The sequence below is a fragment of the Lonchura striata genome, chromosome 15 (assembly GCF_046129695.1).
Source record: "Lonchura striata isolate bLonStr1 chromosome 15, bLonStr1.mat, whole genome shotgun sequence".
Classification (NCBI taxonomy): domain Eukaryota; kingdom Metazoa; phylum Chordata; class Aves; order Passeriformes; family Estrildidae; genus Lonchura; species Lonchura striata.
In genome coordinates this window covers 7,369,487-7,388,339 of record NC_134617.1, presented here as the reverse complement: position 1 = coordinate 7,388,339, position 18,853 = coordinate 7,369,487, and the positions used below count along the sequence as shown (strand labels likewise).

General features: G+C 45.4%; 1 protein-coding gene across 3 annotated transcripts in view; it reads right to left on the bottom strand.

The window, feature by feature from the left end:
- The window catches only part of RASGEF1C (RasGEF domain family member 1C), a 70,965-nt gene that overhangs the window by 38,731 nt on the left and 13,381 nt on the right, over positions 1-18,853 (bottom strand). Inside the window, exon 1 of one of the 3 annotated variants that reach the window (XM_021552243.3) lies at positions 7,458-8,171. The exons of the other annotated variants lie outside the window; for them this stretch is intronic. The gene's annotated coding sequence lies outside the window, so the exon portion shown is untranslated. Of the gene's footprint in view, positions 1-7,457; positions 8,172-18,853 lie in introns of those variants that run through there. 3 annotated transcript variants of the gene reach the window in all.

Sequence of the window (18,853 nt, the reverse complement as noted above, 5' to 3'; positions counted from 1 at the left end):
CAGCAGTGGAAGTGGTGAGGAGAGGAAGTTATTTCAGGATAACTAACACTTGTCAACCCGCAGGGCTGTGTGGTTTTGTTGGGCAGCCTGGGCATCATCAAACTCACACCTAAAATCAGGAAAGCCACTGTGGAAATTGTATTTAACATCGAAATACCTGAGCACGACATCACGACTGCCTCCAGACCTCAGAGCTGCCTCCTCCCAGGAACACCGACAGCTTTGCAGGAGCAAGGCTGCCTCTCCCCAGCTCAATGAATGCTGTCAGAATTACAATGGAAAGCCCGTAAATAAAACAAAAATGCAGATCTCAGTCCTCCTCTCATGACATCTTGGTGAGAACAAGCCCTGACAGGAATAAAAAAACCTCCCACACTAAGCAAAGCAATCCTGCTATTTATGCAGAAGGAAGAAGGAAAGCTGTATATCAAACAAATAATTACAAGAGCAGCTTTATCAGTCCCTGCTGATTACTCTCAGCTCGGTTTGATGATTCTGCCAGCTCTCTGCAGGTTGCTCAGAGAGGTGGATGTCACAACATTTTACTTGCAGTTCTTTCCTTTATTAGCACCTACTGCTACCTGTCTCTTAGTCAAAAATCTTGGCATACATTTAGAAATTGGTCTCCTGGAATCTGTCAGGGAGGTTTAAAATCCTATAAATTGTATTTTTACACAAACATCCTCAGACACCACATGTGAATATGAATGCATAATGATGTATTTTGGGTGTTACGTACGTAAATGCAGTTATATAGAGACACACACATTCATGTAAGTGCACCCCTCCTCCTCAATATGTAAATACAGAAATTCAAGTAACTTCCTTACCACTGCTCCAGTTTGAGTGGGACAACATTTCTGTTGACCTATTTTCTTCCCCAAATTTGCTAAAATATTAAATGGGAGAGGGTCTCATTTTTATCTCAGAAAACATCAACACATTCTGAAGAGCAGCATAAGTTCTGTCACCAATGTCAGTTATCACCAATGTTCATTACAGTGTGTTCAAGCAATGCTCAGTTACCAGAATAGAAGCAAAAATTTAATTGACATTTGTGCCAATGCCAGGGTCTGGAGGCATCCCTTAGATTTATGTCCATCTGCAAGGCATCCTTTGTGTGGAGCATCTCCGTGCTCCAGTGTGCAGTGCCTGGCTGAGGGAACAGACAGCCAAGCACCTGATTTATGGTGCTCACATCCCTGAGCCTCAGCTCACCTGCAGGAGCTGTGCACAGGATTGTGGCAGGAAAACTGGGAGGTCAGAGCTGTCACTGATGGATCCAGCCATGCAGGCTGCCTAGCAAAGTCCCCCCTCAGCCCTGGGCAGGAGAGGCACTGAGCACTCAGACATTCAGGACTTCCCTCCCTGGCAGGGAGTGTGGACAGAGCACAGGGCTCCATCAGCACCACCAGCACTGGCTCCAACCTAGACAGAGATTCAGGTTATTTCATCCCAGCAGCCTCAGAGTGCTCCAGACTGATGAGCAGGCTCTCATCCTCTATGGGTGACATATGGACACGTCTCCCTACAAGAAATGAGCTCGGGAAATTCTGGATTTCCCCTTCTGGAGCACCATCTGTGCCCGCTCCCAGTCCCACCACCCGCTGCCGCAGCGTCACCCGAGGCCCCGCACGGGCCTGGGAGCAGCAGCAGCACCCCTGGGGCTCTCCCAAATTTAAACACATTCATGCTGGAATATGCTCAAACCCATACAAGTGCAACCTTCATTTGGGCAGGCAAGGCATCTTTGGCTGACAGATTTTCTCTGGCTGCATTAAGTATTAAAAAGAAAAAAAAAAAAAAAAAAGAAAGAAAGAAGAGACTGCTGACATTTAGGATAACACCGCAAGTCTGTAGGTAGAAAATAAATCCCTCTGCTTCAGAAGGAGGAAATCTGAGCTGCAGCCCAAGCAGCAGCACAGGTGAGGGTGCTGGGCCCACATGCTGGGGCTCCCAACAGCTCAGAGAAGCATCATGCTGAGCCCTGACCCCCCCTTCCCCAGGGGCCATGGGCAAGGGAGAGTCACTGCTGAGCTAGTAATTGCTCATTAGTTGAAATTAACTCTGCAAGATAATTCTGTGATCACTGCTAGAAGTCTGTCATTAAAAAGGACTGCAGACATTAGTTCTTAGCTTCCAATCAAAGCACCAGCAATGTGATGCCCTGGCTTTGGGATCAACAATCTGTTCTCAGAGAAACATGGGAATTGCCTGTGGTCCATCCAGCTCACCACCTGCCTCTCACGCTGGCCACCACCACTGGGTGCATCTTAGGCAAGAGCACTGCAGGGGCAGAAATACAACACTTTGCCCACTACAGCAACCTCTTTCTGCTCCCCAATTAGGAGAACAGCTTGTACCTTGAAACATGAGATTTAATATCCATCCAAAACCTGCTCTGTTAGTGATTCTCAGTGCCCATTCAGAAATTATAACCCTCAGGAACCAGGACCAGAACCCTTCCTAGAGCTATGGCAGAGAGCTCAGTGAAATACACCCCTGTCAGAGGAGCTGATTTTTTTCTTGGCATCATTCCACTGATTTTTGTGGTATAAAACCCAGGGGTGAACATGGTCCAAGATATACACAAAATTAGCTGCACTTGATGACCTCATAACTCTTTAGCAGTTGAAATGTGGGCTACAAAGCCCATTTCCAAGAAGGACATGTCCAGTTAACAGTGGGAGACTGACTCGAGCTTTGTGAGCACACTACTGAGATATTTCCCACACAACCTACATTCATTCCATACTTTTTGGAAGTGCTCCTCAAAAGATGGTGTCAAGGGTGCAAATCCTGTAGATCAAAAAGATATGTGACCCGTCAGAAGGCACAGAGCTTTAATCATTCATTATTTTGGTGCTTTGAGAAGCCCTAAACAACACACATGGGTTTTCTTCCCCCCCAGCCTCAAGACTGCAGGGTAGCAGCTTGCCTGAGGTTTAGGCATAGACATAGACACCCCTCTGGAATGCTTGGAAAAGGATATGCTGTACAAGGACAGTGAAAATCCCAATTTGTGTCTACAGATAGCACCCAATATACAAAAACTATATTCATTCCTTCATTTTGCATATTGTTTGAGCAACAGTGACGTTTTAAAAGCAGCAACTCTCACTGTTATGAAGTTGCACTATTTTAATAATATAACAAACTTGCTGATACAAAATTTGAATGTACACCAGAGTTGTTACCCTGTGGCTAAATGTCTCACCCTTACTTAATCTTCTCAGGCTCCAGACCTGCACAGACAGACACAGGACTTTAAATTCCACAGGGGAATTTCTGGTAAACTATGCATCTACAGATATGCAAACATGGAGTATTTGCAAAAGGAAGAGTCTAATGTCACCTGTAATCTCTCAAGCCTGCAGATTTATACATGCAATTGAAGAAAACCCTTGACTTTCCACTCCGCATGGGAAATTGGATGAATCACATGCTCAAATTAGGTCTGGCATCAGCTCATAGCTGGGGCCATATTCTTGCCATCTTAATTCTGTTCTGTAGCCTCAAAAAACTCTTGAAATAAGTGTGAGTATTCCACAAATATGCTTCTGCTCATGTGGGAAAGGGGAGTCACCTTTGCTCCCCAAATACAACTGAAGGCTCACATCAATATTTACAGCAACAAGGTTAGAGATCACATTAAAAAACCCAGTCTCTGGTATTTGCAAACTTTCTAGGAGTGCTAATACCAAAAGCAGAAATGTGCAACTTGTCTTGAAATGTTTATTCAAGTAAATAGTTATTTAAGTTTGAATAATTCTAAAGAATCTGAGCCAGCATCCTGCTGCAAACAAAGAATATTGACTCAAATCCTGCTTTATGCTCAGTTTAAGGCAGTAATTAGAAGATACACGCAGCCCTTTGTCAACTGGATATAATCCAAGAGGAATATGTGATAGCACAGAGGCCCCAAGGACTGTTTTAAGAACACTTAGAGCATAAATAATCATAGAGATTAGGGGTCAAGCCAGCAGCATGTGCAAAAACCTGCATGGGTGTTTTCCCAGTACAACACACCCTGCATGGACCCAGTCTTTGGGAACAGGACTCGGGTTGTACTCACACAAGCATTGCATGAGTTTGCAGGAGGATGGACAAGCACAAGTGAGGATTTCATTGCTGAATGCTTTGCTAGGATGACCCAGCTGCAGCTAGGATGGACATGGGGCATGGGAATCTGGTTAAAAACCAACATGAACTCTGTAAAGAGAAAACCATGGAAGTGAGGAATGTTATGAAGTGTGCAGTATTGAGTGAAACCAAGAAGTGGGGCTGAATGTTGGTTTGTAAATGACACTAATTAGACCAGAAAATGTACGAATGGCAGAGCCTCACACAAGCCTCCATTAAAGTTTCCAGCAGTACAGCTGAGGAGCTGAAACACCAAGTACGAACAGCAAAGCCCCTGCTCCTGCCTTCACTACAACTCTGCATTTAGACGTGTATGATTATTCTGTTCTTTGGGAGGGCACTTTCAGATCCAGGATGCACTCTTTGAATTTCAAATTCCCATTTCAGCAGTCCCTGCAGTACTCCTGGATGGCACTGAAATTTCACAGACTGTACTTCCCTACTGAAAGAATCTATTTAGGAGGGAAGTGGGAAGGTAACCAGCTGGAAATCCATGATGGAGGAAAGACTACTTGTTACCTCCCCAAGGGAGACAGAGGAGAGTAAAAGTTAATGGAAGGATAATCAGGAACTCTTCAGGGATATCAGTTGATATGCCAGGAGCATATATAACTGAGACTTGTTTGCATATCAAGAAATTACAGGAGAAGGTGTGACAGCCAAATGCAGCTTATGAAAATATGGCTATCAGTAAAGCCGATAGCTGCCTCGCATGTGAAAACCCAATCCTAACACTCAGCTTGGCAAGTGAAGGCTAAATAACATCAATATGTCTGCTCTGGGCAGCCGTGCACTGAAATCGCTTCTTACGACATTTACAGTGTTTTCAGAAGACATGTCTGGGACTCGGAGAAACAGGCTGGTTTCTTAGGGATTTCAAGGATGCCAGCTTAAAATATCCACAAAATTGAAATACTCAAGCTTTAAAACAACATGGTAGAACTGGATGCCTTTTAATAGTCAGTGGGAAAAAAAAAATCCAACCCAGCAACTCAGAGATTGCCTGAAAACACTACACTGTGCTACATGAACAGGACAAGACAGAATTCAGTTTTAGACAGAGATCTGCATATTTAAGTTTTAGACAGAGCTCTGCATATTTAAGTTCTTCAAAGAGTTTTAGCAGATTGAACTCCAAAAAAGCTGCACTGTCCAAAAGCATAGATGCATTGTTATTTATCTGCTCAGCAGTCACATCACCACACCTGGAGAGCTCTGTGTATGTATCTCAGTGGGGCCAAGAGTCCCCATCAGTCCTGGCATGGAAGTCCCTTTGGGAAACAGAGGAATTCACCCTCATCTGAATACCCTCCATACTGTTACAAGCATTTTGTTGAAGAACTGTCTTCTAAATAGAAGTATCTGTGAAAATTCCCCCCTTCACACCAATGCTTCCATTCACTTCCATCCCACACATTCAATAAAGCTCCCAGCTGGTCCCTGCAAATGCCACTGCACTCTGGCCAGATCTGTGCCCTGACCTTCCTGCCAAGGCCAGCACAAAGCTCTCCTTCCCTTCCTGCTCCAGGCTGGTTGGCAGTGGTGCTACAGCCTATTAAACACCATGAAAAGGAAGGCCCACGAAAAGCCTTTCACTGGGATAAGTGATGAAATGCAGGATTTTATTATTAGAATCTGTTTTGTCAAAAAGGAGGATATTGGCCAAGATTATCTCAGTCTGTTTTGTGAACGTTTCAGTGAAATCTTTCCCACTGGCCAAATCCAGAAATGTGTGGGAAATTAAGTGATTTAGCCTATTATACATCTTTTACCACACTAATGACCAACATTCTTCTTGATTGTCCGGGGCATTTTTAGTGTGTGCCTGCCATTCATAAATACATAATTGCTTTCTTGTTTAAAATCTGTATTAACATAGTGAGCAGTTAGATGGCTACCACAATTACCTGGGGGCAAAAAAAGTTCCATCTTATATATGGTACAATCCACCACCATTTTTCAGAGCTGTAGTCCATTTTGCCAGCTGAGTGACTTCTCTGTGAGAACTCAATTTCAAAATTCCTAATTCCTCCACTTTTAAAGCTTTTCATGTTACACCAGCTCTTCATTCCACTTCACTGCCACACCACACACCATGAGAAGCCGGAGTCAAGAGGTCATTGTGGAGCTCAGTCCATCATTATTCAACACTCATTTCTACAAAAGCCTCCAGGAGCTTCCAAGTTCCAAACGACCCTTCCACAAAGAAAGAGTTTGGTGCAGCACCATGTCTCCATCCCCTGTGGAATCCTCATTTTTTTTTTCCTTCTCTCTCACATCTGCAAATCTTTGATAATTTTCACCTTCTCTAGGCAGTTCAATGACACTTTTGATTTGTGAGTGAATTCAGGCAGGAATTTCAGTATCACATCAGTACTGGCCTTTTTCCAACCAGGAGACTTAGAAGAACCCTGAAGAGGTCTTTGTATTCAGACCAAGACTTCTGCTGAGCTGTAGGTACCATCTGTAAGGTGACTCTATGCATATGACATCATTGCATGGCCAGCGTGTTCTTCCGATAGTAAATTTGTCTGGCATACAAAGTCAAAAATGAGCTTTCAAATTGTCAGCATCTTGAGCTCAGTCTTTCAGCTAAATACCACATTGTGTTCCTTCTACTCCATGTCTCACACTTCAGCAACAATGCAATCTCAGCAATCAAACCTGAGCTGGCACTTTTTGTGATGACTCACAGAGATGATGAAAATACGATTGCTCTCCCAGACTTGGGCTGGCTCAAAATGGCACCAAATGTATCACAGAGGTGTCCCTTAATTTCCCACCCCTTTTCCAAAGAATTAAACACGCACACAGAGAAGAGACACATGCAGCAATGAAATGGCCATTTTACCCTCATTTGTCACCAGTCTGAGTCTTAACTAATGGAGCTTAATGTAGTTGTACATTATGGTTTCAGATGGGTGCCTTTACTCACTCTGAGTTATGCACTTCATGAGGAGCAGCAACAAAACCACGCGCTCACCAACCGAAGCACTGAGAAATAAGGCTGGAGGGAGACTCTGTAAGTTAAAGTGACATTTAGTAGCATAACAGCCACATAACCTCCAGATGGAGGCTCTTAACCCACAGCAGACTTATTTCTAATGCTGCGTTTGTCACAGGTGACAGGCAGTTACATGCTCCCCGGACACAGTGACACACAATAGAGAAACCTTCATTCTCTCTGAAGGCAGAAATGTTTGTCCTTGTCACCCAGTGAAAGATGGCAACTCCAGCCTGGTGTGTGCTGCAATCACACCAGCACAGTGAACCTGGCAGGAGGAAAGTAAAAGCAGCCAAGAGGCAGTGCCTACCTTTTGAATCAATTTATCTCAGGGCATGCCTGCAGCCCTCCTCTGTGAGACACCACTGCTGCGCACCGGCAACATCACTGAAATAGTCAACAGATATCGACCTCTAAAACACCAGCCAAGCTGTTCTGCAGGAACCCTGCATGTGACTCAGCGTGGGAATGCATCTTCAAAAGCAAGAGTTTCAGGCACCATTCTCTTAGAAAAAACTGAAACAAAAACCCAGCTCCCAAACAAACAGTTCATTTCAAACCACTCTTCCTCCTTTTTTTCATTTTTAATTGCACCAGGAATGAGCTTTTCTGGAGTACTATTTTAAAAGTCTTGGAAAAGTTCTTCCAAGTCCTAGAAAAACACAGTGTAATTTTAAAATTACAGTCTGACAAACTGCTGCTTTGAGACAACAGCCATCTTCTAAATGACTGAGCAGGAGGCCTCAATCACTGCTCTACACAGGCTAGAGAAGGGACCGACCACAGGAGCACATCATGGTAACTGCTCCACTCCATGCAGGCCATGGACTTCAACAATATCTGAACATCACCACACTGGTAATGAAAATCTCAAGGAAATGCTCTGCACCATCTTTGCTTGGCCTGAATTTAGTCACTGTCCTGAAAACATCAGGATGGTAGCATAGCATGTCTGCATCTTGTTACGTCAGATTGATACCACACAGCCCCTTCAAACAACCATTAAATCCATTTGCGTTATTTCAGTCTGAGCTGGACTGTGCACTAGAGAATACTACACAGAGACAGGGAACGCTGGGTGCAGCAATGATCACCTGAATGAGCTCATGGTCCACACAACAACCTGGATTGAAGCTGGAGGTGAGACACCAGAAGCAGTGAAAGATGATCTCTGCCTTTTACCACAGATGGGAAAGTAATTTATTTTCATTTCTACAAATCCACTGCAGCTTTCAGACATGTCAGTAACAAAGCACTTCACAGCAGGAGCAAAGTGGTCCAGGATAATCCTGCAATGTAACTCTTCCTAATAAATCCAGTGACGGGCAGTGGCACCTTTGCTTACTAGCTCTGCTTTGGAATCCCACTCAGCACCTGTGGGACCACACTGGGCAGGGAGGATTTGGGGAGCTGTCAAAGGGCAGAGGAGACCCAGTGCCACCAACCCTTTTCCTTGCCCAGCCACACTAGAGGTGCCATGAAGATGTCCCACACACAACAGGATGACAAAGAGAAGAAGCTGCTGGCTGAAACCCAGAGCCAAGCTGCAGAATCTGATGCTACTCTGCAAAGAAAAGTGGTTTGGACAAAGTTCAAGCCACAATTCTGTCTTTTATCCCCAAATGAGCCCATGCCCTGCAGTCATCCACCCTGTGTCCAAGCAGAGGGACAGTGTGTGACACGTGTGACATGCAGCCCCACTGCTGACAGTCTTGCTGGCAGGAAATTAAGAGCCTTGTGTTGCTGGACATGAACCCACGTCCTTCAGCTGACCCAGAGGCCATCAGACTTTGAGCCTGTGATCACCGTGTCCCTGTGGCCAAGGCCAGCACAAACCACACACAGAGCCAACACCAGCAGCACAACCTGGGGCCACCTGCACCACAGCTGCTCCCTCAAGGAAGCTGCAGGAGAGGGCGGAAGCAAAGGAAAATACCACTTGTCTGGTGAACATTTGATTGTAGCACAAGACAATTTATCCAGGGTGCAATTCACCCCTGAATTTGTCCCATGAGGGAAGGGCAAATTCATGTTTAAGCATTTAGAGACCTGAAAAAAATTCCAGCAGCTGAACCCACCGCATCCCACAACAGGAGTGCATCCCTGTCTTCCAGCTTTAGTGATCCACAGAGCTCTGCTTGCTGCTGGCTGCAAACTAGAGTATTAACAGTACAAGATTTATGTTTAAAGCATATTAGTAACACTTTTAAATGGTGAAGGAGGCATTTCAGAAAATACTAAATTCTGCAGAAGCTCTGTTTGGCAGAGTTATCGATAATCCTATTAATGACAAGGTGCAATTTACAGCAAACTGGCAGTGGAAAGGAGATACAGGACTTATGTGAAACAAAAAGATAATGCAATGTTATCCCATTGACTGTGCTTTCTCTTAATTGCCTTGTTATGTATGCTCAGGGCTCGCAATCTATCACGGATGAAGTTGTTTGTTCATAAAGCAGCACACAAGAGGTTTTTAATCCAAGATCCCTCCAGTTGCATTTCAGGATTCATTTCAAAGTTGTCTTTAATTTTTCTATTTTGTGTAAGTTTATCCTAATATTAGCAAGCCTTCCTCTGAAAAGAAATTGCTGCGCTCAGTTGTGCTGCTTGTACTGGATTATTTGACTGCTTACTAAGGCTTTACTCAGTAAGACTGCACAAAGAGACATAACTTGCAAAGCAGACTGCAGGGCTCATGTCACTCTTCGCAGGCCCCAGGTTTGCAGAAGGGCTGCTGGCCCTCAGGACTGAGTCCAATTCATTTGTGCATTTGCACAGACCTTTTGCACAATTATGAAACAATTCTATCAAACTGAATGCAAACAACTTCTAAGAACATAGCATCCTATTAACACATTAAAAATATATTGGAAATTTTAAATATTGCAGAAAGATGCATTTGAGGCTTTAAAATTACTTAAAATATTTGTTTTCTTTTCAACATTATCTCATCTTCAGGTGTCTGTGTGGGAGGGCAGACAGATGGTTACTCAGCTGAGGAACTTGAGGCTGCTCTGTCTTTGTACAATAGCAGAAAACAGCAGTCTGGAAGGAAGATGGGCTTCAGCCTGGGCCAAAGTCCAAATTCAGGAGAAGAGACGGTGGAAACATCCTTTATGGGAACTGCTCAGATCTGGCTTTTGTGTGGTTTTGCTTCAGCTTCAATTCCCAAGAATCTCACAGATGGATTTGGTCATTACACCATGAACAGCTAAAAAACCCAAGGTGCACATTTTTATACCATATATAGTGGTAAGAATGTCAGCTATGCTGGGAATGAAGATGATGAATGAGTTTATTTTATTTCCAGTTTTAATTATTGGGTAAAGTCCATTTAGCACCTAGAATATGAATGTGTTTTATTACAATAATATGCTTCCGGCATGAAGCCAAGACAGAGCTTCCAAGCAAGGGGGAGGGGGTATTAAACTGTGCTGGCTGGTGGTGAAAGCACTTGACATTTCTCCATTTCATTTCCTAGGTGCCACATCATAAATAAGCTCAATAAACTGTTACTTACAGCCCTGGCTAATTTGAAATCCTACCTGATAGATTTATCTCAAGTATACCCTGTCCTCCAAAGCTGCTGGGAAACAACAACTTGACACTGCCAACCTGTTATTTCCAGATCGGACATTGTCTGTACATCAGCAAAGCCATTGCCAGTGCTTGTTTGCAGAGATGCTGAAAGTCACTGGAAGCTGATGGCTGCCTGCATTCATTGCTGAAGACACAACAGGTAAGCCAGGTGACATTTAGCTGTCCTACATCACAGGCACTGCCCAAAAATGGAGACCACAAAAATGAAGAAATAGATTTGGAGTTTTTTTCAATTTGTATTCCACAGCTTAGGAGAACTAGAGAACTGTCCCTTGCTTAGGATTATCAACATTGGCCAATATTTATCTCTAGCTCTACTCACATTGCAACCAAGTTGATTTGCACCAGAATAACTCGAGTTTCTCAGAACTTTCCCTTATAAAAGCTATCAGCTGGCATTACCTGGCCCTGGCAAATGCAGAGCAAAAACCACCAGGTGTTTCTCTAGGTGTGTTCTTGTTAAAATACACACTTGGCTGGTGTCCTCCATGCAGATGATTGATGTGAAGAGGACTGGGACTGGACTTTCCAATTTGCGACAGCTCTACCTCAAAACAAACTGCACATGAGAGTGTCACAGTCTGCTATATTAATTCAGGTACATGGTGAAATTAGTGAAACCAATCAGCGCTGGGTCTGACGGGTCAGTGACAGGCAGTGCAACTGTTTCATACAGCTGATGTAGGCTGGGAGCTCACACCACAACCACACCTTTGGGCTCTCCAACTTCGAGCTGTTTCACACTTGAGCTGTTCTGGCTGGAATTTCAGCCTCAAGTCAAACCCTACCCCATTCATCCCTTGACAAGGCTGTTCACCACCAGCACCCTCTGCATGCCCAGAGTCCTCCAGCAGCCTTTGCTTCTCACACATTCAATGCAGCAGTCTGGCCTGTGAGCCCGGCTGGAGCTGCTGGCAGAAGGAGACAGCCCAAGAGATTTCCACGTTATCATGGCTCTCCATGAATGACTTTGAAGGGATATATAGATCCTATCTTCAGGAGACTGGCTGGAAGGGCACTGCCTGTGCAGGCAAGCTTGTTCCATCCAGTCTTTTATCCTGTAACTTGTAGGATCTCCACACAGCAGAGACAATCCAGAACCACATTTGCCAAAGCCTCCTACACAAGGCCTCCAGGATGGTCATTTCCAGCTGCCAGGGCTATAAAGGAGGACGGGACAACACAGCCTTTCCTATTGGATAAAGATGTTTACTCCAACCTACGCAGCAACTGCAATTGTTTTCATTAATAAGTATTCAAATCTTGTCCTGTTATGAGTTCCAGAATTACTTTTACTAGTTCGTTTACACAACATACATAATTACATTTCCATGAATACAAGCCCCATTTCCTGTTATGCCTTTACATCCAAACAAACAGCTCAGCAATACATTAATGCATGGCTGAAGGCTGGCAAGTCCCTGGGAGCTTTGGGTGCCTCCTGACAGGAAGGAGCTTTGCCTGCAAAGTGGGGAACAGGAGCTGCACCTGCCATGAACAGTAAACAGCTCTGGTGTGGAAGAGTACTGTGGGTTCCTGTGCACAGCTGTGGAGCCCAGGGGAAGCTCCATATGCTCTGAGATATCTGGTTAGTGCTGTCAGACAAAGGCTGCTTGGCTCTGCCCAAGCTGCTGGGGATGGGGCTGGGGCAGTCCTTAGGAACACACGTGCTCTCCCACAAGGCAGGTTTCCAGCAGCTCTGCAGCAGCTGCCAGGTACTCCCTGAAGCCACTCACACCCGTGCTTCTGGGTGCACCTGTACATTTTCACAAGTGTCTCAATGTTTGACAGACTCCCTGGATTCCCTACCTCAACTGCACTGGGGATCCAGGGACAGAAGGAAGGCCACTCTCCACACATTTCAGCCACTGCAGAAGTTATCAGAGAGATTTCAGTGAAGGAAATGTAAGCCAAGCTTCACCTCCACATTCTGCTCATGCCAGCTGGAAAAGGGAGGATCAGGCAGAGAGAGAACAAAATCACATAGTTGTGGTTGCCTTCCAACAAATGGAGCTCAGTGCAGTGGCTGCTCTGGAGCCAAAACCTCTTCACTCCTCCCAGCCTGTGCCCTCTCTGGGCTCCTGGCAGGGCCTGCCTGCAGGATGTTTCCGTTTCCTCATCTACACTGAAATGTGAACCATCCTCCAAGTTACAGGGTGGCAAAGATCAGCATGGTGCAAGTTTCCCTCTCCTGGATGAGACATCAGCTCGTGCCAACCGATGCTGCATTATGCACATCTCAAACTGCTCCAGCTCTGCATTAGCATTCTGAAGCACAGCTTTATCCTCCTGCTTCAGAGACCAGCCCCTGCTTTACATAAATCTTTAATGAAACACTCTGCCTCAAGCACCGTGCCTATGAACAAAAGGCAGAGTTGAAGGAAAACAGTTCTACCTCCAAAAAACCAAAGCAGTTCTACAAATAGCACACAGAAATTACATTTGCTGCACCAACCTGGAGTCCCTGGAGCACCACTATAAAGAAGGCAGAGCATTGAGAAATGTGAGAAGCTGGGACAACTCTAAGTGCCCTCCAGAAAGGTAGGAGACCCATCCAGCTGAGCTTCATGCTAAACACACAGCAGGACAGACCCAGTCTCCCAGTGCAGCCACTGGAGTTGATGCCCACATGGGAGGCTGTGAAGCTGCATGTGCCAGGTTGGCACCAAATGCTCCCCCAGCAATGGAACAGGTCAGGAGACTGATGTTAAAGCCTTGAGATCTAAAAACACATGCACAAGTCTATCAAATTCCAATTCCCTAACCATAAAGAGTGCTTATGGTTAATGCTGTCAAGTGTTTCAAGTGCTTCCCTCAGGAATTTAAAGGCTGTTCATCTCCCCCTGCAAAACATGCTAAGGAGAAATAAGACTAGAAACTGAAACTGTACCGGTCAGGATGAGGAATTGTTATTTTAAGATAAAACTAACTAAGTACCATGAAGCTATGAAGCTGAAGATAAAATTGCAGGGGCTGGCAACACAGTGTGACAAGGACAGTGAGACAAGGACAGTGAGAGTCCTGATGCAAAACAGTGACCAGGAGATGTTACAAGATCCTCAGAGCTGAGAACTTGCAATGCAAAGACATTCAGCATTTAGGGCTTCAAACTGCAACAATTGATGCTTTTCAAAGCAGTCTATAGGAGTTAAGGCATGTATCTTCCATTAAAGTTAATGGAAAATGTTTGCTTAAATCCTCAAGACTGTCTTGAAAACATGTACTTCAGAGTCACAATCTGGACTGGATTCTTTAATTTTAATTTTTAATATTCACATCTGCATGTAGGCCTCAGGTCAGTAAATCATTTAAATGTGTGCTTCAAAATGCAACAGCCAAGAAAGCTATTCATGTGCTCAAAATTTAGTAAACATATAAATGTCTCATCCAGCAGAAATGGAGATGCTCAGAGGTTCTGGGTTTTGCTGAACTGATGCCTGAAGCCTGCAGAGGCTGCCATGAGAAGTTACCATTTTGCCAAATGTTACCATGCCTACTCCCATAAATCAAGGGAAACAGCAATGCCAGAGACGTGCTCTGAGCCAGCCTGGTGTCCTGGAGACATTGGCTACTTGTGCACTTTGGCTTTCTCATCCCCATTTTGGGTTCCCTAGTCAGGGAGCTGAACTGAGTTGAAAAACTGGATCCAGTTGGATCTTTCTCAATTATGCCTTTATTTTTACTGAGCAGCAGGAATCCTAGACTAGGTTTTCAGTATCACATAAACATCTACAGAGAAGATTACAAATAAAGCACGAAAACTGTCCAAACACCCAAACTAATACCATAAAATAACAGTGATGTAGTGTAGAACAAGCCCTCCTCCCCAGCTAGATTTCAAACACACAAGATACAAATGGCTCTGGCAATTCAAAATGCCTTCAGATTTGTCTCCCCCTTACCCCTGCAGGACAGCATGGGATGACCAGGGACAGGAACTGAACTCAAGAACTCGAGCTGAAGGCCCAGTGATGGGCAGAGAGTGTTATGCCCCTTGGGATAAAGCATTTTGGGAAGGATCACCATGAATATCTGGGCCTAATCTCCAATTTGGGAACTGAGGCCTCTGAAAGAGTGGAAGTATTTGGATCTCACCATCAGCTTCTCACTTACTCCAGCCAGTTTAAGAGTCTGACAATAAATAATCACTATATGCACCCAACATTTTAGCTTTATAGAGCCAAACAGCTATTTGTGGCTGCACTTTTATACTCAGAACTCATAATTAATCATATAAAAGCTCAGCAGTTTCCACTTGCAGTCACATCCAAGGTAAGAAGTGGCAAGACAGCATCTGGATGTTAAACATAATGTGGTGTGACTGTGCAGAGAGTGAAGGAGAGGTCCTGCTCTCCCACTGCTGCCTGTTGCTTTCCTTGCAACAGACAGAAACTGGCAGAAAGTGGGATGGGGTTGTTCAATCTGCTGATCTAGCAGAGAATGAAAACACAGAGATGGAAACCCCTCCAAGGACTGCCCTGCCCCTCAGCAAAAGCAAACATTGACCACAGAATGAGCCCAGGGAGCCCGCTGCTGCCAGCCCCACAACCTGCAAACATGAGGCAAGGGAGAGGGAGGAGATGCACAGCTCCAAAAGAGGAAAGGGGAGAGGAAAGAGACTCCCTTTTGGCATCAGTTCATGGACAGGGTAAAGCCTTCAAGCCACGCTCTCAGTGAGCAAGTGGCATCCAGCACATGTTGGGGAGGAGACAGCGCTGTGGGATTTCGGGTCTAGCCAGCAGACACAGGCAGGTTTGCAGAGTAACACATAACCAGTGCAGGCAGAGATGTGCACATAAACATCACAGCACGGGGCTGACAATCTGCAGGATTGCTCCCCACGGCTGTGCCGAGGCACGCTCAGACAGGGGGACACATTTGGCCTCTCCTTGTACAGCTGTGAGCCTGGACAAAGCCCTGCCAAGCACAGAGGAGTGCCAGCTTCCACACCGAATCCCCCCACTGCCTGCAATCCTCCATGTATGCTTGTCACTCGGAAGGACGAGCACATGGAGAGAGGCAGGAGGAGCTGCCCACATGCTGGGGGTTCAGTGGTTGGTGCTGAAGGTCTAAGGAACATTTGCATGGGGACAGCAGGCTCGTGCCAGCAGACACAGCAGCTCACAGTGCACAAACTTCCACCTGAGGCGGTGATCACAGCCTGGGCTGTGCCACACTGTCCCCGAGACACTCAGCTGGGTCCCACTGCACTGGTGCTGCTGGCAGGCACACAGCAAAATGCAGGATTCTCTGCAGCCCTTTATTCATATTCTCTCAGTAAGGTTGTCACCCTGGCCCTTCTGCTTTGGCATGCTCACCCTCCCAAACATGCACAGACCCCTACTCCTACATTACAGCAAGGCAAGGACTTCTATGGCCAGGTACTCTGAGTACAGCATGACCTGCATAAAGAACAGGGCTCCCTTGAACTCATTTCTGTGTGAACGACAGCTTCATTTTCAGGAAGAGCAGCTCATCTTGATCCTTCTGAGTAATTCCACTGATTGGAGCCACCAGTGGATTGCTCTGTGGCTCATTGATTAAGCTCAATGTGAATAATTGCATTACTGAAATAGATTGGCTCAGGCACCACTGAAGATAAGTCAGAGCAGCCAGGGATGCCAGAAGCAGTGCACCCACCTGCACAAGGGCCACCCTGGCCCCCTGACTCTGGGAGGACAGGAGAAGGTGCCTGTGTGGCTGCCCAGAGCTGACCTCCAGAAGGTCAGCAGCTTGCCTGTTCTTCCCTATGGCTGTATTTCACTCCCAAGAGGATGGGCCACTCCACACTGTGGCCCCAGACGTGGATTTAGTATGCATGACAGTGCTCCTGGGGGCAGTGCCTACACGGAGCAATGCTAAACATGCTGACAAAGGCAAGGGAAGTGACCTGGAAATGACAAAGTGAAGCAAGGGAAGGAGCAAAGACGAGGTGGCTGAGGAGAAGCATCTGCACAGTTATTTCTACAGAACCCACTGAGGAGAGGCAACGAGGTTTGTCTGACACAGTTGGTGCAGTGCAGGCACTGCTGGATGTCTCTGCTGTGGGCAAAGCTCTGTAGATTGGCAGCCAGAAGATTAATCTTGTACCTTTCAGAAGTGGTGGGGGCTACACACAGAATAAAAAAATAGCTACTTTAGTTTTTCATCACGTAGAATATTATGTCAAACGGCAAAGACGCAGTGTCCTGAGCACAGTCCCAGCTTCTGGCAGCAAGCACAGAGCAGCCACAAAACTCTGAGCAGCTTAAACTGTAATTCTCAAAGAAGAGGTTCCTTTTACATAACAAGAAACAGCAGAAAAATTACTTTTAATATGCAGAAGGAATCATTTGTAAAATCAAAGATGAAAGCTAAAAAACTGAAGAGCTACTTTTATGATAGATGAGGTTTTAAACACCACATGAGAGAAGAGACCTCCCTTAAATAGGTGCCAGTTAATTAATGAGATTTGGTAAATGAGTGCATTTCCTGCGCAACAAACTACAGGCTTCCACTTCCAAAGTACATTATGTTAAATTGGACAAAGGCCCATTATTCTGGAATAAAAGATTGCCCACTGGAGTGTTCACACTAAAGTATTCCAAGAATATCTTCATCCAGGAATACAAGCAGTGTATTTGCAAGCGGAAACCAAGCAATCCTTAAAAATACTAATACCTCCTACAGGAGCTGGTACATTCAAAGATTTAGCACTTAGTAGTAAAAAAGCCCCACAGTAGCTCAGCCTATTGGCTTTACAAAAGCTCAGGAGACAGGGATGAGCTGCCTCCTGTGACCAGAGGCTCTTGGAGAAGGTTTAAGCTCTGCAGTATAAACAAGGAACTGGCTGCATACCCTGCACTGCACAGATACCACATCTCACACCGCCAGTACCTGGGGGCCACTGTGCACCTTCATGTGAACAGTGAGCCACAGTGGGAGCTGGTTTGGATGGGGTTAAGAGCATTTGTGCAGTGTGCTCACTGCAGGGTATGGACAGGACAGGCTCAGCAGCCCCAGCACTGTGCAGAAATCCACACTGGCCTTGGGCACCAGCAACAAGGGGGTGAGTGCACAGCTTGAGCAAACAGAAGTGGTGGAGCCCACCAATGGATACCTGCTCCCACTTCACTCTGGAGCACACAGACGTGTCAGCTTTCCATCACAGCCCCCCAGACATCCTAAACCTGCTGAGAGAGGCCAGGGGCATCACTAACAAGGTCAACAGCAGACAGAGCAGTCTGTCCACAAGTGCAATGTGGGTTATCAGGTCTCTGCCCAGCTCAACCTGTAACACTCCCAAAGACACTTCCTCCAAATTCCTCTCAAAAGTTTGCCTACAAAAAGCTTTACATCCACAGAGTGCTCAGGCCAGCTGAGGGGATGCTCACAGTGCTGCACACAGAGGGCTCCAAGGTGTTTGGGACAGGCAACACCTTGACCACACAACTCCAGGTGTTCACTCCCGGGGCCAGCTGGTCATAATCCTTATCAGATTATGTGCCACTGATAGAGAAAGACTATTTGAGTTGTTCTATGGACTAATAAGCACCAACCTGGCCTCCTCAGGAACATCTCAGCACTCTCACTACAAAGAATCAAAGTCAACTCACCAGGATGCCCAGCTCTTGACTTTCATTATGGAAAATTATTCTCAGCAGAAGTGTCACTTCAGCAGTGTACAATTTCTTGTCACTATAAATATTTTCATATCATTATTTTCCTTCTCTTATACCTGTGGATCTTAGACCACACTGATTTCTTCACCTGTGCAAAGCTTTTCCCAGACAGAAGACAGTCCTTGTCCTCAACTTCCTGAAACACAGAGCAAAACTCACAAGGACTCTCTCCAGACTTGGAAAGATGTGTTAAGAACATCTTACAGCACTTTCAGTCATTTTTCCAAAATACATTTTCCTTTCCTACCAGAAGACCCACCTCAGCACACACTCCACCTTCAGTATAATCAATATATTGATAGGGAAGTGAATGCCTTGCCATACATCTTTTTACTGCTGACTTCTCCCCATGGCTGTTTGAACTAAGTCCATTCTAAACCCTTAACTGTATTTCTGTACCAATGATTTCCAATTCAAAGGCTTTGCCTTGTCAATTACACACATG